The sequence below is a fragment of the Protopterus annectens genome, chromosome 13.part0 (genome assembly GCF_019279795.1).
Source record: "Protopterus annectens isolate FY-2018-M chromosome 13.part0, PAN1.0, whole genome shotgun sequence".
In the NCBI taxonomy this organism is placed as follows: domain Eukaryota; kingdom Metazoa; phylum Chordata; order Ceratodontiformes; family Protopteridae; genus Protopterus; species Protopterus annectens.
The window spans coordinates 168,600,926-168,619,889 of NC_056747.1; positions in this window are offsets into that span (position 1 = coordinate 168,600,926).

The window sequence follows — 18,964 nt, forward strand, 5'->3', positions numbered from 1 at the left end:
TCCTGAGTAAACACTTTATCTCTTCCATCCAAAATCTGGTAACCTCTAAGCCAAACTCTACTTTGACACCCACCTCTCCAAGTCCCACTAACACAACTTTGTTTTCTTTTGAGCCAGTTCCCATTACTTACATCAAATCTCTACTACTCAAGCTAAAACTTTGCTCTCCTTCCACTGACAATCTATCTCCTACTTAACTTGCTGCTGACTCAATTGCCTATCCTGTATCTATACTAATTAATCGATCTATTCTGGAATCAACTGTCCCCACCCTTTGGAAATCGTTCTTCACTATCCCTCTTCATAAAGGTGGAAACTCCACTGACCCCTCAAACTACCGACCCATTGCCATTCTGTCCCCCCTCTCCAAGATATTAGAAAAATGTATTCACTCACAGCTTTTCAATCACCTCCTCACACACCACTTACTTATCCCTACCCAACATGGATTTTGTCCTCACCACCACTGCCCTCCTCTCCTTCACTCATATCATTGCAGAGGCCCTTGACAACAGTAAACTCATCGCTGAGTACAATATGCTGTTTTGCTCCTACAAGACAGGTGATCTCCTGTTTTTAGAAGGTATTCAACAAAAATTTACAAGACGTATCATTGCTTGTAGAGATAAATCATATCCATGGACAGTCTAGGCCTCTTTTCAGTCAGTTACAGATATCTGAGGGGTAAACTTTATTTAGCCTACAGACAGTTAAAAAAACACTTGATACCTGGTTGAGTCCCACGTCTGCTTTCTGAATTGCTTTTGGCCTTTATGCAGGAAGTAACAAACAATTGAACAATTAAAGATCACGTGCAAAGGTGTGAAATACAGTACACAATTTGCATTCTGTTTCTGCCTTAAGCACATCATAGATTCATAGGTGATTATTAAGCTAATGACCCCAGGGGCATTTCAAAGACTTCCTAAGGTGAGAATCAAACCCTGTACTCTATGTCTGTGAGGTAAACACCTTAACTATTATGCCAAACCCCATGGATATGGTTCGACTGTAGGTAGCAGATATGCTGCTGATGTGACGAAGCCTCAGACAGGTCAGAGCTCTTTATCTTCTGGACACTCAAACGCTCAGGTTCTCATTATCACTAAACAAAATGTCAGTACATTTTTTGAAGCAGGAGAAGAAGTAGTTTTATAGAATAAAAGTCTCAGTATTATGCAGCAGTGAAATTCAGAAAGCTACAAGATCAGCCTTACCTCTGTGTTGTAGCTGAAACCCTTTTGCCAGTGGTAAAGCAGAAGTCCCCTGTAGGTACACAGTGGTAGCACAAAACACTGATTCTGGATAATAAATGTGCACAGCAATAGCCAGGTATAGGCGACATACTAATAGGGTTTTGTAGAGCGTATGCAAAAAAACAGATTAAGACACTCTGTCTGCAGTGCAGATGCATTTAATAAGCTGGAAATGAAGACTTAAATTCACTCTGCTGCATTTTCATGGCACCTATAAATGTTCCTTTCCCAGACACATTTTAGGAAAGTTGCAAAGATCACGATATGTATGCTTGGATTTTTAAAGTGCTTTCTTCAGTGAAAAAATTTTTTTTTTTATGTTGAGAAAAAATAAAACAGCAACAGCATGCCCAGCACCCTAACCATGACATGCTAAACACAAAAACGAAGTGTTGCTGCTACAGTCTGGTCTCTGATGTTCTTACATAACAGTTATATAATGCAAGAGATGACCACTCACTTTCCAGGGCTCTTCCTAGGAGGATCTTTTAAACGGCATGGAAAACCATAAACGTAGCTGTCCAACGCTCCTCATTCCATTGCTGGATATATCAAATGATGTCACTAATTTATGGTATCACTTCCTTGGGTCTCCATTAGTAATATTACGAGACTGGGACTTAGCTTGTGTCATGTGTTAAAGAAGAAATGAGGGTTGCTAAGCCTATTCTAAGTCCAATGGATCCAATAAAAATTGGTTGTTTGCAAAAAAAATCTGTTCTCACTTCAGGTTATAAATTGTTTTTAATAAAACACTGCCTACACCATCTTCGTGTCTCAGTAATCATGCGGGCTTGGAAAAGGCTCTGCATTGGTACAGGATACCTGTTCACATACTACATTTTTACAGCTATGCACTGTGCTGTCTCACTGCCCTGCTTGGGAAGGTCCCTGCATGGATATGGTGAGCAGACGTCAGTTGCATTAGTACAGCTTTCTGCCACACACTGTAACTGATCAGCCTTCTTCATTCCCATCCAGGCTTCAGAAAAGCCACGGTAATGCTGCTTCATCCATGGTAGCAGACCATAGTTCTCAGCCTCTTTTCTATACTACATCAGGGGACACTTTTTCAATACGAATATTCACACACACGCTGCATAAAAGGATTTATACCAATATGCAATTTCTATAAAGGAAGAAGTCCGTAACTAATGTGAGGCATCCTTTTTAGGTCATAAAATTATAATTTATGAGAAGGGGATATGGAATCCTAAATGAACATCCTGCACTGTGTGAGTTTTTAACTGAATCTAGAACAGAAGCTGCTGTTTAAAAAGATAATTAGTAGGGCATATAAGACATTGCACAGTAACTATAGGAAACAATCAAAAGTCAGAAAAGATCGGGAAGAGAGATTAGATTTGCAATTCACAAAGAAACAATGGGTGGACATATGTATGGCTCCCAGTCCCAGATATGCAATAAAAATCTACAAGATTTAGAATTTTTGCCTGGAAGTATTTGCACAGATAACTTTCATACCACAAGCAGACACAAAAGAATTTTTCCTGAAGGAGATGGCAGATGTTGGAGGTGAGATGAAGAAGAAAGATGCAAGTGGGAATATATGTTTTGGGAGTGTAATGAGTTGGCAGACTTTGATAATTCCCTACAGTCTAGAGTACTCTGTCAGGAATACTGGGTGAGCAAATAAGTGGAACTGAGGAAATTATTTTATTTTTAGCTGGGATACATGATCTGAATTGTCTAGACATAGTAAGGTCTTGTCAAGTTTAGTTCTGGTGTCTGCCAAAACTGCAATTACTAGAAAATGGAAATCAATATATAAACCAACTATACCTGAAGTAGTGAATATTCTAACAGAGATAAAAGAACAGGACAAGGGATTTTTAGAAAAGGGTAGGAGTAATTTACATTGAAAAAAATGGAAATTGTGGGAACAATGCATAGGTTCATAGGAAGGGTACTAGGCTAGCTGCTCTTGGCCATTTTAAGCCTAGCAAATTTTCCTTTTAAGGGTAAGAATCAAACCCAGTGCTTTGTGTCTGTGAGGTAGATACCTTATGCCACTATGCCAGTCCCCCACCCCCTTTTGTTTGGAGGAGGAATGAGATTTAAGAGAAGGCAAGAAATTATTAATTTATGTAATGTTGATTAGACTATATGATATGCAGTAATAGATGTGAATTATAATCTTTGTAAATATAAACTTGTTAATGTGGTTTGATTGCTTTTATATTAAGTTTGCCTATGTCACAAGTTGTAAGTCAATAAAGGTGTTTTAAAAATATATAGTTCATGAGGAACTAAGCAAAGTTCTGAGGTAAAATCAAAGATGGCAATGACAATTAAACTGATGAAAAGTATGGTTCAGTCATTTGCTCAAAAAAAGCATCAAAATTCAGAAAAACACATTCTCAATATCTGCTATCCATCTACTGAATATAGCCGTCATTTTCCTTTGCACTGTGTTGCACAGTCTTTGATTTCTTACTAAATTAGGCTGGTTCTAGCAATTATATTCCATGTTATTATCCTTTCCTGTTGCACTGTGCTTACATAATTGTCTTTTCTGCTGTCTGTATTTACATTTGTATGTTTAGCTAAGGCTTGGTGCACGCTTCAAAATGGCTCATTTTGGATCAGCCCACCCACATGGTTTAACACATAAGTAAATGAATACGGTGATACAGTTTGTGCAGACATGTCTGAGTCACAATCTGGCATGGGCTAGGGAAGCGCAACTCAGCAAATGAGTACATCTACGTTTACATAAGTTAGTGCTGACCTTAAAAGTCTCGGAAGAAAACTGCAACATGTTATTTTTGTGATTTAGGTGCTTCAGTTTTCTGCAGATAGAAACCAGCTCTGGTTCACTTGCAAGTAAAGGCAAAATGCAGTTCTTCATATAACCAAATTTCTTATCTGAATGTTGAAAGTCATTTGCCACAGTCCAGGATTATTTTAATGTAAAAAAACTTAAGAAAAGAAAAAAAAAAGAGTATGCAGTTTATGTAGTACAGATAATTAAGGTCATGCCCTGCTTACAAGCTTCAGCCTATAGTCCTAGGCTGGATTCCACCTATATCATATATACTGAACAAGCTCCAGTCAATGCTCCCAGTCTGTCCCTGAAAAGAGATACTTTTACTAGGGTCTTACACAGTTGAACTACTAAAAAAAATTACAAAAATAAACTGTCTTTGAGATATCTTTTGCAAGCTTTAGGTATTATCCCACATATTACAGCGACTAACTTCAATAGTAAGTTGACTTGACTTAATTAACAGTAAGTACTAGAAATTCAAAAGCAGAGTATAAGCAACAAAAATCTCATTAAAAGGTATGAAGTTCCAGAAATAACTTGCTGCAGTCAGACATTATGTTTACAAACAGGAAGAAGAGCATATAAGCACTGATTGATATCTGATGATTTTTGCTTATCTGAGTTATTTCAGGTAAGAGCAGAAGCAGAAGTGGACAAGGCTGAACAATGTGAAATAGTAGCCAAAGGATGACCGTTACTGTCATTACACCTGTACCTTACACTGTGTATACCCTGCAATGTAATACTTAATGGCAATAGTTAAATAAATAAATAAATAAATAAATAAATTAATAAATTAAAAAAAAAAAACATGTTTGCATGGTTTCTGCATTCAGGCAAAACTCCATTTGTAAGGGGTGTAGTTTAGAAAAACATTATTAATGTAAGATGACCAGTAATGAATACACTGTATTATTCATACTTTACAACTAGATCATGAGAGAACAGTTACTAATGATTGGTGATCAATCAATCATGAGAGAACAGTTACTAATGATTGGTGATCAATCACTTAATTTGTACAATATCAAGAATTAGATGTTGGGAAGAAAGATCAGGAAGGGAGGAGTTGTATTTGAGAAGAGTACTTCATATATCATAATAACTTGTTTGTGCATTTTATGTTGCATTTGCTTGATGGCAGAACAATATAGACCTAAATAGTCTGCCCTTTAAGTGCACCTGATGATGTTTAAACACAGATCATTACTGCAGTAGCTTAAGCTATGAGAGTCGTATCCTATTTCAAAGCCAAGCTTTCCAAAGCTGCGAGCACCTTCCATGAACTCCAACTGTCAAGGGCTGCACAAAAGACAGCTGGAGCTCAAAAACCTTTACAGTTTTTTTGCAACTGAACAGAGCGCTCCTTTGGTTGGCCCCATGAAACTGCCAATTGGTTAGAGATCTTCAGGAGCTAAACAGATGCTGCATACCCTAACTTTTATTTTATGAAGAAAATGTGCATTTCTTCTGTGAAAATGGTTGTGTTTAGCTAGGAAACTGAATGTGTTTGGACTGTTATTGCATTTCTTATGGAGTTGCTATATAAATTCTTGTGTGAACATTTTGAGAGAAAAAGTTTTAGTTTTGACAGAAATTTTCTTAGCTTGTAAAGGTGTGTGTGAGGCAGGATACTGTGCTTCTGGGGGGACTGTCAGGTGTTTACTTACATTAGAACAACTTTTCCATTTTATTCCCTGCTTTCAAAGTATCTTCATTGGCCTACTTATGGAGCAATCTCTGGTCTCCATGGCAGTACCTTCCTGTGCATACCAAAAGAAAAAAGTTATAACGGAGTCATCAGACGTGAGGCCAGCTCCTATTCTGCCTCAGCCATCGGTGGGTGTGTGACATCCCCACTCTGGGTCAGTCATCAAGCAGTCTGAATCCTCACCGATGACATTGGGGAGAGACATTCACTTGGAACAGAAATGGATATACTCCGTATTTCCAAATGCAGACCTCTCTGCATCAAGCACAATTTACCTTAAGAGCACTCAGGGAACACACACAGCCCGGGGTTTGGGTTTCTCTCTCTGTCTCTCCCCAGGTCCCCAGTAAGACTCTCCACTGGCACAGCTGCAGAGTTATGTCCTCAGCAGAGTGTCCAAGCCAAGTCCTCCACCACTCACTCTCTGTGAAATCAGTGCTTCATGTCCCTGCTCCAAGTAGCTGCCACAGAGACAAACTCTGAGATTTCATTTTCTCACACACACACACACACACACACACACACACACACACACACACACACACACACACACACACACACACACACACACACACCTGGGAAAGGCTGGCACAGATTACATACTCTACCAGCTACCACCAGTCAGTAACTATAAGGCTCTTAAAAGGCCATCCAATTATACTGACTGAAATTAATATTAATACAAATGGTAATGTTGACCAAACAGGCAGGCTTCAGGAGTGGCCAGGGCTGTCACCAAAGACATGTAAGTACTCTCAAAAGTTTAAAATATTTCTCTAAAGGACCAGCCGCAGTGAGAAGTTTAAATATATTTAATAATAAATAAAAGAACATGAAAATACCAAATATCTATTGACAGTAAACACCCGAGTTTCAACCACAGGAAATATTAAAATAACACAGATGAAGAGAGTCATACTAATACAGAAAAACAGTATTTAACTAATCTCACGGTATTTTCCTAACTAATCTAAAGAGTTACTATTCCCTGATTCAGTTACTACAGCAAGGCAAGATGAAGTAGGTGAGCGGTCCTTTTATATCAGGTTCCAAGAAACAGACTGTCCAGTCTGACTAAGAGATTTCTCAATATAATATTTAAATATTATTTCTGGGATAGCCTACAGAACGATATCGCATACATCTGGTCATCTGCTTCCCACACTATCACCAACACTAGAACCTGCCAGGATTTTAGCACCAATGTATTACCATACACACAGATAGAGCTTTGCTCAGATCTGCTGCAGCTTCTGGAAGTCATAAAACAATTTCTGACCTCTACCCTTCCAGAGTAGCAATTAGCTCCCTGCTAGAGCCAATAAAGGCGGCTTCCTAATACCTGGTTTCCCAGACATGTTGTCTCTGGCTGAAAACAGAATGTTAAGATACAATCTTTACAGCCTAATTTAATTTCAATTATTTTTCAAATTAGCTGGGACTGAGATTAACCTCTTCTCTTCCAGTATCCTCTGTTAAAACACACACATTTAATTCAGTTACAATACAGTCAGGACCCAATATTGGTACATTTCAACACAAGCAACTTTACAAATAAATTTTCAGCACAAGCATCTGTACAAATCAGTTTGATATAAAAATGACATATAATCCTTTACAAACTTCCAGCTAGCTGTGCTGGCATATGCTACACATTCACTGCCCTATTTTTCTTGGCATAGCTGGCAGTACCACTTGTCATCACAGGGTGACCAGCCATCTTTTTCTCCCGGTCTCTTGGTGTAGGATTTGTTCAGCCACCAAACACTGAGGATAGCCACATCCTCTGTGGCTGAAGGGATGCCCTTTGCAGGCAGGAGAAACACTTTGTCAGTATCAGGGAATGGGACAGGTGAAGAGTCTTCACTTGGCTGGGAAGGGCAGGTGGAAGCCGAGACCATTGTGACTAACCTGGAAGTGTGTGCTTCATGAGAACACTCTAAATTGGCCGTAGGTGAGAGAGTGTGCGCGAGTGAGTGGTGTGAATGAATTACCACAACAGGGCTAGCCACCTGGCAGTGTAAACCTTGGCTTGAGATGACTGTCAATGTGGAAGTAACACCCCAACCCCATGTGTAAAATGGGAAAATGGGTTGAGGATGGATGGATGGTGTGCTTCATGAGAAAGACTTTCTGTCTCCTGTTTCTATTTCTATGGGTAGGGCAGACTTACTGGATTTGCCAAGGAACTTATGAATGTCTTTTTCCCAGTCTTTGGGCAAAAAATAGAGTTCTTTCCCTTTATGACAAGGAATTCAGTCAGAAGAGCAGACATTGCAGGGGGATGGTTGTACTTCAGGAAAGTGTTCTCAGTCAGAGTACTAACTCTGAGGAAAGTTTCATCAGATGTCCCTGCTGAAAAAGATTTCTTTTTCTGACACTGCCTAAAATGAAAGAAGCTTTTCAGCAGGACAAGAACAAGTTTCTGTGGCACAGAAATGCATTATGATTTATTACAGTCAGAGATGCCAACAGCTGTGGCTATCCCTCCAATCTTGCCTGCCTTAAGAGAAGAGAATATTTTTCTTAATGCTTCTTCCTTAACTGATGGCCAGATTTCTGCTCCTGGTAAGCCTGACAATTTGTACAAGGTACCCTAGACACACAAATACCTGCTTTCTAATTCTAATGTAGACCCAGAATTTAATTCTCTTTCTAAAATCTGCTGCAGCTAATTAGGTTACTGCTTTTAATGCCATTCCTTCTAACAAAAATGGGAAAGCAGTGAATACGTTGGGGGAGAAAATGTATGGTTATACTTCAGCTTTCAGGATTTTAAACTGCCAGGCTCATGTTAGTTTTTGGTTGGGCCTTTTGAGAACCATGCAGAAGCTAACAGTTAACCTTCCTCATTATGGGGTCAATAATTCATTAAATGCTTCTGTCTCAGGTGTTTCTCAGGTGAGTAAGCATATTTTAGAGTCTGCTTATGGTGCTGCTGATTCTTCCTTTAGCGATGCTGCTTGTGGATCAGTTTTGAGGAGATTTGCTTGGCTTCACTCCCAAAATCATCCTGATTATGCTAAATCTGAAATTTTAAGTTCTCCTTTGTATAAAGAGGTTCTGTTTGGTCCTTCTGCAGCTGAGGTGCTTAAAAGGTGTGATAAAAAGGGAAAATTGATTCAAAGAGTCTCGCAGGCTTTTTCAGCCCTCCTTTTTTCAGAACAAATAATAATTTCCCCTTCTCAAATAAGAATGCAAGTAGCAAGGAACCAGCAAACAGGGTTAAAATGCAAAGGAGTCTCTTAACAAGAAGGGGAAAATCCTCTAATAATCAAAGAGGGTCATCTCAGTCAACATTACTAGCTACTTGTTCTGGCTCCTCCTTCCTCTTACCTTAGCAACCCCTGCATATCTCAGGAGCTTCATCTTGCCTTGTGACATCAGACTGGTTCAGACATATGGGGTTTGAAGCTAAGTCGGCAGGGGTACACTTGGCAGTAGGAATCCAACCCTCTTTCCAAGGGGTTCCCTCTTGTCCAACAATCCAAGTCTCTATTTCTTCCCATCTTGAAACAAAGATGTCTCAGGGAATCACAGGGATCGTGTCCCCCAATCTCCTAGGCAAAGGATTTTATTCAAGAATTTTTCCAGTTCCAAAAACAGAAGTATCGTGGAGACCTGTATGAGATCTTTCTTTTTTAATTCTTTGTGTCAAAATTCCAAAGTTCTCTTCAGTCTCTTCTATACATCTGACTCCCCCTCTAGCTATCATGCTAAAGTAGGATATAAAAGAATACCTGCCACCACATTCCTTTTGAAGGGCATTTCAGGTGTTTCTTAAGATTTTGTCTCTCTGGCTTACATTATCAGTTCTCTTTTTATCTTTTGGTCTGTCCACTGCACCAAGGATATTCAGAAAATGCTTGGCCCCAGTCATTGCTTACTGCAGATTTCAATGCATTCACATGCTTTCCATATCTGGAAGATTGTCTTATCTTTGCAAACTCTTTTTTCAACTGGGTTATAACTGACATCTGATACACCTAAACAAGCTTTACACTACCAGCTAGAGAAGAGAGTTATCACTGACATTCCAGGATGTCAGCCACCTCAGGCTAAGCCCAGTGCCTTCTAGAACAATCTTGCCAACACTAAGTGGGACTTAACCTGGAGGGGCTTACTAATACTTCCCCAGTAGCTGTATTCATTTCCTGAATTCATAGTATATTTTGCCACTAATCAAATTAATAATTTGATGCTAAATCCTCAGTCACTGCACATTCTTCTAATGAGACAATCAGTATTAAATTGTAATAACTGTTAACTGACCAGTCTTTCTTCAAAAAGGCTGGAGAGTGGAGACCAACGGTCACACCAGTGTTGCAGGGATGCACTTCATTAATTCAATAAGACATCATCTGCAAGCTTTTAAGAATGAACGTATGAAAAATCTTTACTTTTAAAAAAACTGATTGCGCAATAAAGATGGCATTGTAGCGGCACAGGGGAAAGAAGATAACATTTTTACATAAATACAAGGATGACAAAAAAACTGAAACTATCTGTTGTTGTTTCCAATTACTTATGTTAGCTAACTTATTTTCCTCCAGAGGTTTCAAAGTCCAAAAACCTGAAATCCTTGGTTTAACTTTCTCCATAAGTTACAATCTGTCCAACTCCAAATAACATTCCAAAGCAAACAGAAAGAAGAGGACTACAGCAGCTCTTGTTCTATACACTACATGGAAGTTAGATAGGACAAAAAGTAAGAAAAGAGCAGCAGCAGCAGCAGATCTGGTTCATACACTACATACAGGTTAGATAGATTCTGCTTTGAGTTTAAAAACTATCTTTCCTTTTAAAACAAGCGCTAGAATGCACACAGATAGTTCCATTTCTTGGTGAGGTAATTCATCTCGTCAAGTACACAGTGATAATGGCAACAATAAACTATTCCATATTAAAGTAAACAACTCAACAGTATTTAAAGCAAACTGTTGTAAATTCTACACATCTAATGAAATACACAACTATTTATATTTTAATTCCAAGGAAAATGGCAACCCATTTGAAATTTGAGATTCAGTACTGCAAGTCCCAAAACACTGAAATATGAAGCTCAATCCTATTGAAGTAACAGAAGTCTGACATTTGTTACACAGTCAAAGCATTTTTGCAGGAGGCAAGCCCCTCACACCTATCAGTAATGGAGGACTGCATCCCCCTCATTCCTGCTACTTAGTAATACTAAAAAAGAGCTTTTTACTGTGTTTGGGAAAAAAGTTGCTTTTGAAGACGATTTATTTGCTGCTTGTTTTCCCTGGGAAAGAGGCAACATTTTCAGCTTAACCATGTAACAAACTATTGGTCCCATGGTCGGTTCTTATTCCAGCCACAAAAAGAAAAAGGTAGACAGACTTTGCCACCTAAGCACAATTTGTGTCAGCCGCAAGTGGTTAACTCTGCTGTGGCTATTTGTTGTTACTCAGGCCACTCATATTTTACCCCAAATCCTTCTGGTATGGCACCTACAGCCACTAAGAACTGGAGGGTGGTCCCTTCAGAGGATAAGGGAAAGCTTCTTTTCAGTTCTGGAATAGGGAATAGGAAAGGCTTCTTTTATGACCATCTCTATGGAACCTGCTGCTGCCACTAATAACACTGTTGGCCCCATTTTCCTGTTAAAAAATGCAGAAAACTGAGTATGTGTCTACTCCTCAAATTTCCGTAGGAGTTACTTGTTTTGACTCAGGGTTTAATTCAGGTTATGGATCCTTCTTGTAAGGTAGTTTTTGGTAAAAGAAAGGAGGATACTTCCTTCATAAAGAAAATCAAGATTCGGAATCTGGATAGGAAGATGAAGGAACAAAAACAGCATTTTCTCCTCAGATTTCTGATAAAGACTCTGAGGAGAGCTCAATTTCTGATTCTCCCTCTGGGGGTTTCACTTTCTATTAGACTATTTCTAGAATGTGCCAGTGTTTTTAATGGGAGTTTCTCAGTCCCTCAGAAAATACTATGAGCTGTTACAGAAGGAATTTCCAGAACCTGCACTCATTCCTCTGGTTTTGTCTTCCTTGGAGGATGTGTGTGCGAGTTACTGACTGCGATTTTCCTGTCAGGCAGCTGTCTCTAAAAAGGCAGATAGGATGCATAAAGTTCCTCATTCTTTTCAGTTTGTATATACTCTTCCCAAATGTGATTTAACAGCTGTAGCTTTAGTTAATCCTTCTGCTGCTAAACACTTTGTTAATTTTAAATTCTACTATTTCTTACAAGGGCAGGAATATAACTGATAAGTATGGGAAAAAAAATATATGCTTCTGTAACTTTGATTTTGAGAATTTTGAATGGTTTGTCCTGACTAATTGCAAAAGTATGAGGAATGTTTTGTCTTCAGTTTCTTCTTGTGAGGAAAAATCTGCTTTAAATAATTTAATTTAATTTAATTTATTCTATTGTTCAATTCACTATTTATTGTATACAATGTGTCTGTGTGACTCTGAGGTACTTCTTCAAGGACTATGGGTCACTGATACTGTTTTGAGGAGGTTTGCATGGCTGCATTCTCAGAACCTCCATGATGATGTTAAAATGGCATTTTAAATTCTCCTTTGGATACAGATTTAGTTTTTGGCTCCACTTCTGCTGTAGAAGTGATCAAAAAGTATGACGAAAGGGGTAAGCTGATGCACTAAGATTTTTCAGCCCTTCTTTTACAAATTTTCCAATGGATTCTCTAACTCCTCATCCAATTTTGGTAAGAAACAAAATAAACAGTCATAACAAAATGCAGGTAAACAGACGTGTAAGAAGAAATGACAAGGGGGTTACAAGAAGAATTCTGGAAACTTCCAAAATCAAGGCCAGTCCAATACATTAGAATGACGGTTTAAGAGATTTTGTTGCCCCCTCCCACCCTGACATCCCTTTTGTCTTCCAAAAACTCTGAATCTCCACTTTTCTCTTTGGCAACAGACAGTTTTAGACAAATGGGTTCTGAAGATCACTCAAATTTACATATGGCAATGGGAGGAAATTCCTCCTTTCCAGGGGATAAGTCCTCATCTTCCAGACAGATTCTTATTTGCACCTGTCCATCACATGGTACTGCAGGTAGTTATAGAACTAGCTGTCCCTTCCCAGGTGGAAAAGGGGTTTTATTCAAGAATGTTTTTAGTGCAAAAGAAAGAAAATTATTGGAGACCAGTTCTGGAGCTTTCTTTCCCAAACCTGCTTGTGATGGTGCCTAAATTCAAAATGATGTCACTTCCCACCCTGTTGCCTCTTCATCTTTTAATTCAAGTGTTACCAGGAAACTTGAATGAGAGAGGTTATCATCACATCCATATTCATCAAGATTTCAAGTGTTTCTTAAGGTTTTGTGTCTAGATCACATTATTTGTTCTCTGTCTTACCCTTTGGATTAGCCACTGCACCAAGCATATTTACAAAGTGTCCAACTCCAGTTATAGCTCATTGCAAGCCACAGGGTATCCATACTTTTTCATATTTAGACAACTTGCTTATCTTTGCACAGTCTTTTTCAAAGTCAAGAATGTCTCTCATGGATGAGAGATCTCTTACACAAGCTGGGATTTCAAGAGGCCATTCAAAAGTCTTTCTTGACTCCTTACAGGATTGTGTTTCTGGGATATCAACTAGACACCACAGTTTAAAGAGCTTTTCTTCTATAAGGAAAAAAAAATAGATCCATCTTCTATAAGGAAAAAAATAGATCTATATCTAGATCAGTTTATCTTGTTTTCCACTCACACTTTGGGCACTGTGAACGAATACCACAGGATTTTGAGCCTGATGGCTTCTGTGATTCTCATGATATCCCTGACAAGACTTCACATGATAAACATAGTGGTATCTGAAGTCTCTTTGGTCCCAACACCAACACCCTTTGTCTTTTCAAATCCCAGTATTGGGGCTTGTCAGAAGAGAAATCAATTGGTGGAGACTTCAGATATTCCCAAATCTGCATCCCCCTTTCTCCCTCCCTGTTCCATAGCAGTCACCACAGACACCTCAGATTTTGTTTGGGGAGCAATTTCAGGAGGAATAAAAGTGCAAGGTGTGGGGAACACCAAGGACATATGCAAGCACATAAATATGAAAGAGATGTTTGTCCTGATCAAGGCATTTAAGTCTCTGAACAATCTTTGGTCCCCAGGAGCATTTCAAGTTGATACAGACAATATCACAGTCGTGTGGTACCTCAACAAGCAACAGGGAACCAGGTTGTACCCTCTCTGCAGACTAGCCATTTTAGGTTAGGATATAGCTTCACAGCACAATCTCGCTCTACAGGCATCCTATATTCCTTCAGAGCAAAATTGTGTAACAGACCATCACAAATGGAACCTAGATCAGGGGTCTACCAATATTTGATCCATCTGTGGGAAATTTCACAAATAGGCCTCTTTGCCTCTTCTCTGATCAACTGGCAAGATTCTTCTCCAGGATTCTATGCAAGAAGGCTTGGAAAACAGATGCCTTTTATTTTCCTAGGACAGAAATGTTCCTGTATACTTTTCCACCCTTTCCATTAATATCCACAGTACTTCTGAAGATTTAGAAGGAATCCCCCAAGATCACTGTGAGGACTCCCTTCTCAGTCAGGCAACCATAGTACTTCCATTCTTTTGGAAATGGTCAGGGACAATAACTATGAGCTTCCTCACAGATTAGATCTACTCACACAAAACAGGGGTGCCTGATACACCTTGACCCCAGTCAACTTCAACTCACTGCCAGGAATATAGGGTCCTAATTCCTTTCAAGAAGCTCATTACTGAGGATGTGCAGCAGATACTAATGCAGGCTAGAAAACCTGATAATAGAAAATTATATATTAGAAAATGGAAAAGGTTTTCTACCTGGTGCCAACAACATAACCAGCACCCATTCAGGGTTGTTCTCTGGTTTTACAATATTTGTGCAAGTTACTATCATATGGCCTTTCTTACTCCTCTATCAAAGTTTACTTATCGGCCATTTCAGCATACCTGCCCTTGGATCCTCCTCTTTCAATGCAGTCTTATTTCAAAATGTTTAAGGGGTTTTGCATAAGAGGCCTCCAAGAATCTGGTGCCCCCCCAGAGATCTTAATTTTGTGTTAGAGAAAATAACACTTGCTCTATTTGAACTGGCTAACCTGGCTGACTTGAGATTCTTAACATGGAAAACTGTTTTACTGATTGCTCTGTCTTCTACAAGAAGAGTAGCTGAGTTGCAGGCTCTTATGGTGAGTCAACCCTACCTTGTTTTCCATAAGAACAGGGTTCCTTTCAGAAATAAGCTTTTTTATGACTAATGTTGCATTTGAGTTTACTTGAAGCCAAACTATCCATCTCCCCATTTTCTTTCCTCTACCCAAAAATGCGGGTGAAACGATACCAGCAGACAATTCAGGTACTATCTTGACGGAAATAAATCATTCAGATCTTCAGAACTATTGTTCATTTCTTGCGAAGATAAGGAGAAGGGGCAACCTGTGTCAAAACAGAATATTTCAAAATGGTTGTCCAAGGCTATTACCTTTTCTTATTCTAACCACAACAAAACTATTCCAGGTAGGGTCAAGGCCCATACTACCAGGGCCTGGGGTTTATTTTTGGCTTTTTGGAAACTGTTGGATTCTAGAAGTATTTTTGTACCAGCAACTTGGTCCTCTGCGCATATTTTTACAAAGCACTATAAGCCTGATTCCTTGTCTAGGTCTATATCAGGCTTTGCCTGGAACATTTTTGAGGGACTCCTCCCTTCCACATTTCAAATGCAGTAAGCTAAGGTAATCTGCCCATATAGCTAAGGTTACTGCAGTGAACAATATGTACAGCTGTGTAAGTAAACTTACCATACTAGTAGATGTCTGAATGATCACTGCTGTAGTAGCTGCTCCTTCCCTCCGCCCCCTTGTTTTTTGGGATATTGTTTATGCCAGGATGTGATTATTTTTGTTCTTCCTAGCATCATCCTTTCAGGGCTCAGCCTCCCTCTCTCTGTTGGTAGGAATGGTCTGAAGGTCTAGGAGCCCAAACTTCTCATTTAGTCAGCTCAGCTCGAGCCGCCTGACAGTTTAGGTACATGGAAGGTTTCCAGAAGCTTTGGAAGCTGGCCAGCTGTTATATCCTTGCCAGGATATAACCCATATTGCTAAGGCTACTAGTAGAAATCTCACAATGTTCACATCAGGCGCATTCAGCAGAATCATGGACAGAGTTCAAGGAAAGACATGACGATTTAGTGCTACTGCTATTTTTAAAATAACATTGACAGTGATCATTCACATACTTTTTGAAAATACTTCTGACTTTGAGATATGTGTGGACACTTGAGATGAGAGGCATGGCATAGTGGTACTATTCTTACAATATTGCTGTCACTGATCAACCACATAATTTTGGCAATATCTCTGGCGTTGTGATTTGTGTGGAGCGACTTGACTGGAATACTGTATTTATTTGTGGCAATTTGTTTGCAGGGACTGTAGAGGTGAATGCATGACAGCTTAGAAACACGTTAGCCTTCTGGCATTATCGCTATAGCTGTTGGGTGGAGGTTGAAGTTGGCTAGATGAAAGCAACTGACCCTCTTGTCATTTGCTCTGTTTAAGCAGTCACCATCTAGCTTAGCAAGACTAGTGCGCATTTGTGAAAAGACTACTTAACTGAACACCTGATATGCAGAGACATAGTAGAAATCATTGCTGCGGCTATCTTCTGTGGAGGAAAATCACTAGCAACTTGCTGCTGTTTGCTTATTGTTTTGGCTGTGCAGGACTAATGTGATTATGTGAGGTCATGTGCAGTAGTTTAATACTTGGTAATTGTTTGGAACAAAGGTGAAATACATTACATGCTCATCCTTTTATCACAACTAGACATTGGAATTGTAGATGGAAGTGGCTATAACTACTTGATGTGGATTGCCTAAATGAAAAATAACTGTTAAACTGAGCAAGTGACAACATGGTCAGTCATTTCTCAAAAAAATAAGGGATAAATGCATCACAGAATAAACAGACCTTCAGAACTTCTGGGGTTGTATAAGTGGATTTTGACACGGGCTTAGTAATTGCCTCTGCTCTGAACCCCAACTAGTCTCAAACCAGCCCTGTTCAATAGGTGTACATAGGTCTGTGTACTTGGTGGGGGGGTGGAGTTGATATTATTATTATTTTAGGATTCCTCCCAACCCTCAGAGATCAATATAACTTGTGCTAGGGTGGGGACAGTGTGGGCATTATTTTATTAGCTTTCCTCACAAACTTCAGAGGAATACCTAGAGGGTCACTATAGCTTGTACAGGAGTACTGGACTGTATCTAGAAGTAACACATTGGAAGCATTATTATACGTCTTTCTTTATTTTCTTCCCAATCAAACATCTCGATGCATATATACATGTCTATCTTTTGGGGAATTGAAAATAAGCATGCTATTTATATATGTCTGACAGAAAAATGGTCATGTTCGATTTGTTTTTTCAGGTTTGTCTCAGACTGACATCACAAGGGTACACAGAAGGTAGCTCTCTTTTTGGGGGGTAAAGGTGTGGAGGCATGGTGTATACAGTGGCGGCTGGTGAATTCAAATTAAAGGAGGGCTGCAGGAGACAGCTGAATGGGTGGGGCCAATGGGAAGGGGTGTGGTCAACCAGAAAGGGGTGGGGCTATGTTCAAAACCACAACAACTGGAACTTTAATTAAATATGCTGCCCTGGGTGCCAAACAGTCATTACAAGAGTCCAATCAAGACAAAATGAAGTGTAGAAGAAAAAAATATTTCAATACATTGGCTACATGACAACTTACTTAATATCCAGATGGAAACAGGTTGTGAGGCATGAAAAAATAAATTACTTTTTAAATACATTACTGGAATGCCAGTCAAAAATCAAGTATAAAAAAACAAGCAGCACTCAACTCAAACCACTACTCCTTACACTGCAATTCTAATTATAATTTATATTCAGCTTTATAAAATTACCAAGTAACATGCTGAAAGTAGCAATCTCTGTGATACCCCACTTGTAAAAATGTTTCTTATCCAAAAAAGACCTGCTGCCTGACACAACTATCTACTTGTTTCATGGGGAAGACATGATCAAAGTAAAAAATGAACAGCAAACAAGAAACAAGCTCAAGATAAATTGCTTAAAGGATTCCTGCACAAGTTATGGACCACACATGATAGATTGGCATTCTGTTTAGTTTACGGGTAAGCCTGCAAAGATGACTGCAAGTCTCCAACAAAAGATGACTGCAAGTCTCCAATAAATGTAATGAGCTTCTGAAAATACTGTAATCCTGTCCTTTTATTACAAATACTGTCATATGCATTTCAATACCCAAGGCTTATACATTATCTAGTTATGTAAATATTCTCTGCATGGCAGCAATGAAAAGGCTTTCAGTGCTGGCAATTCTTTAACAGTATGCTTATTAAAGCTTACTTGCATCTTGCAATCTCCGACAAGCTTACCTGATGCTCATTAAATCACTGCTACTTAAACAGAGCAACAGGGCACTGTGACAGCATGCATTTCCTGAATAATAAGAAGCATAAATTAACAGTATAAAAATCTGACAGAAAACCAGAACATTCTGCAAAATCAAGGACAGATGAAAAGCTACGGTCGTACTTGTGGTCTACCTTGAATGGGGGAATACTCTGCACACTTACACTGTATAACTGCTCCTTGCCTTCCTTGGACGCATCCAGAGCCACTACAATGGGGAGCGGGGTGCAACAAGTATGTCATAATTTGAAATGTGTCTGGCTGACACTGATGGCTCTGACACTTGTACCTCTCAACTTCAGAGCAAGAAATCTGGACAAAGCCATACATAGAACTACAAGTGGGACACAGGCCCAAAAATAAGGACAATTTTTAAATATTGCTCTTATTAACTTAGATAATAGAACAGTAGTAGATCTTGCATTAGTACGAATTTCCTGAAGGGTATGAAATCTGAAACTCAAATGTCGGCCATTATTTTCTAACTTCAGTCTTTAATGACTTGCCACTAATTTGCCAGAAAAACACAATTTTATGAAAAACAGACCAAAAATGTGATGCAAAATATAAAGTTGCCACACAATACAGCTGGGAGCCTGTCAAAAAAGGGACACCTTTTTAACATTAACACTGTTAACTTGAGCAGCTAACAAAATAAGAGCATCTACATGCATTTCTGAAATAAAAGTAATCTACAACTCTGATCATTACAGTTATATACAATTGTAAA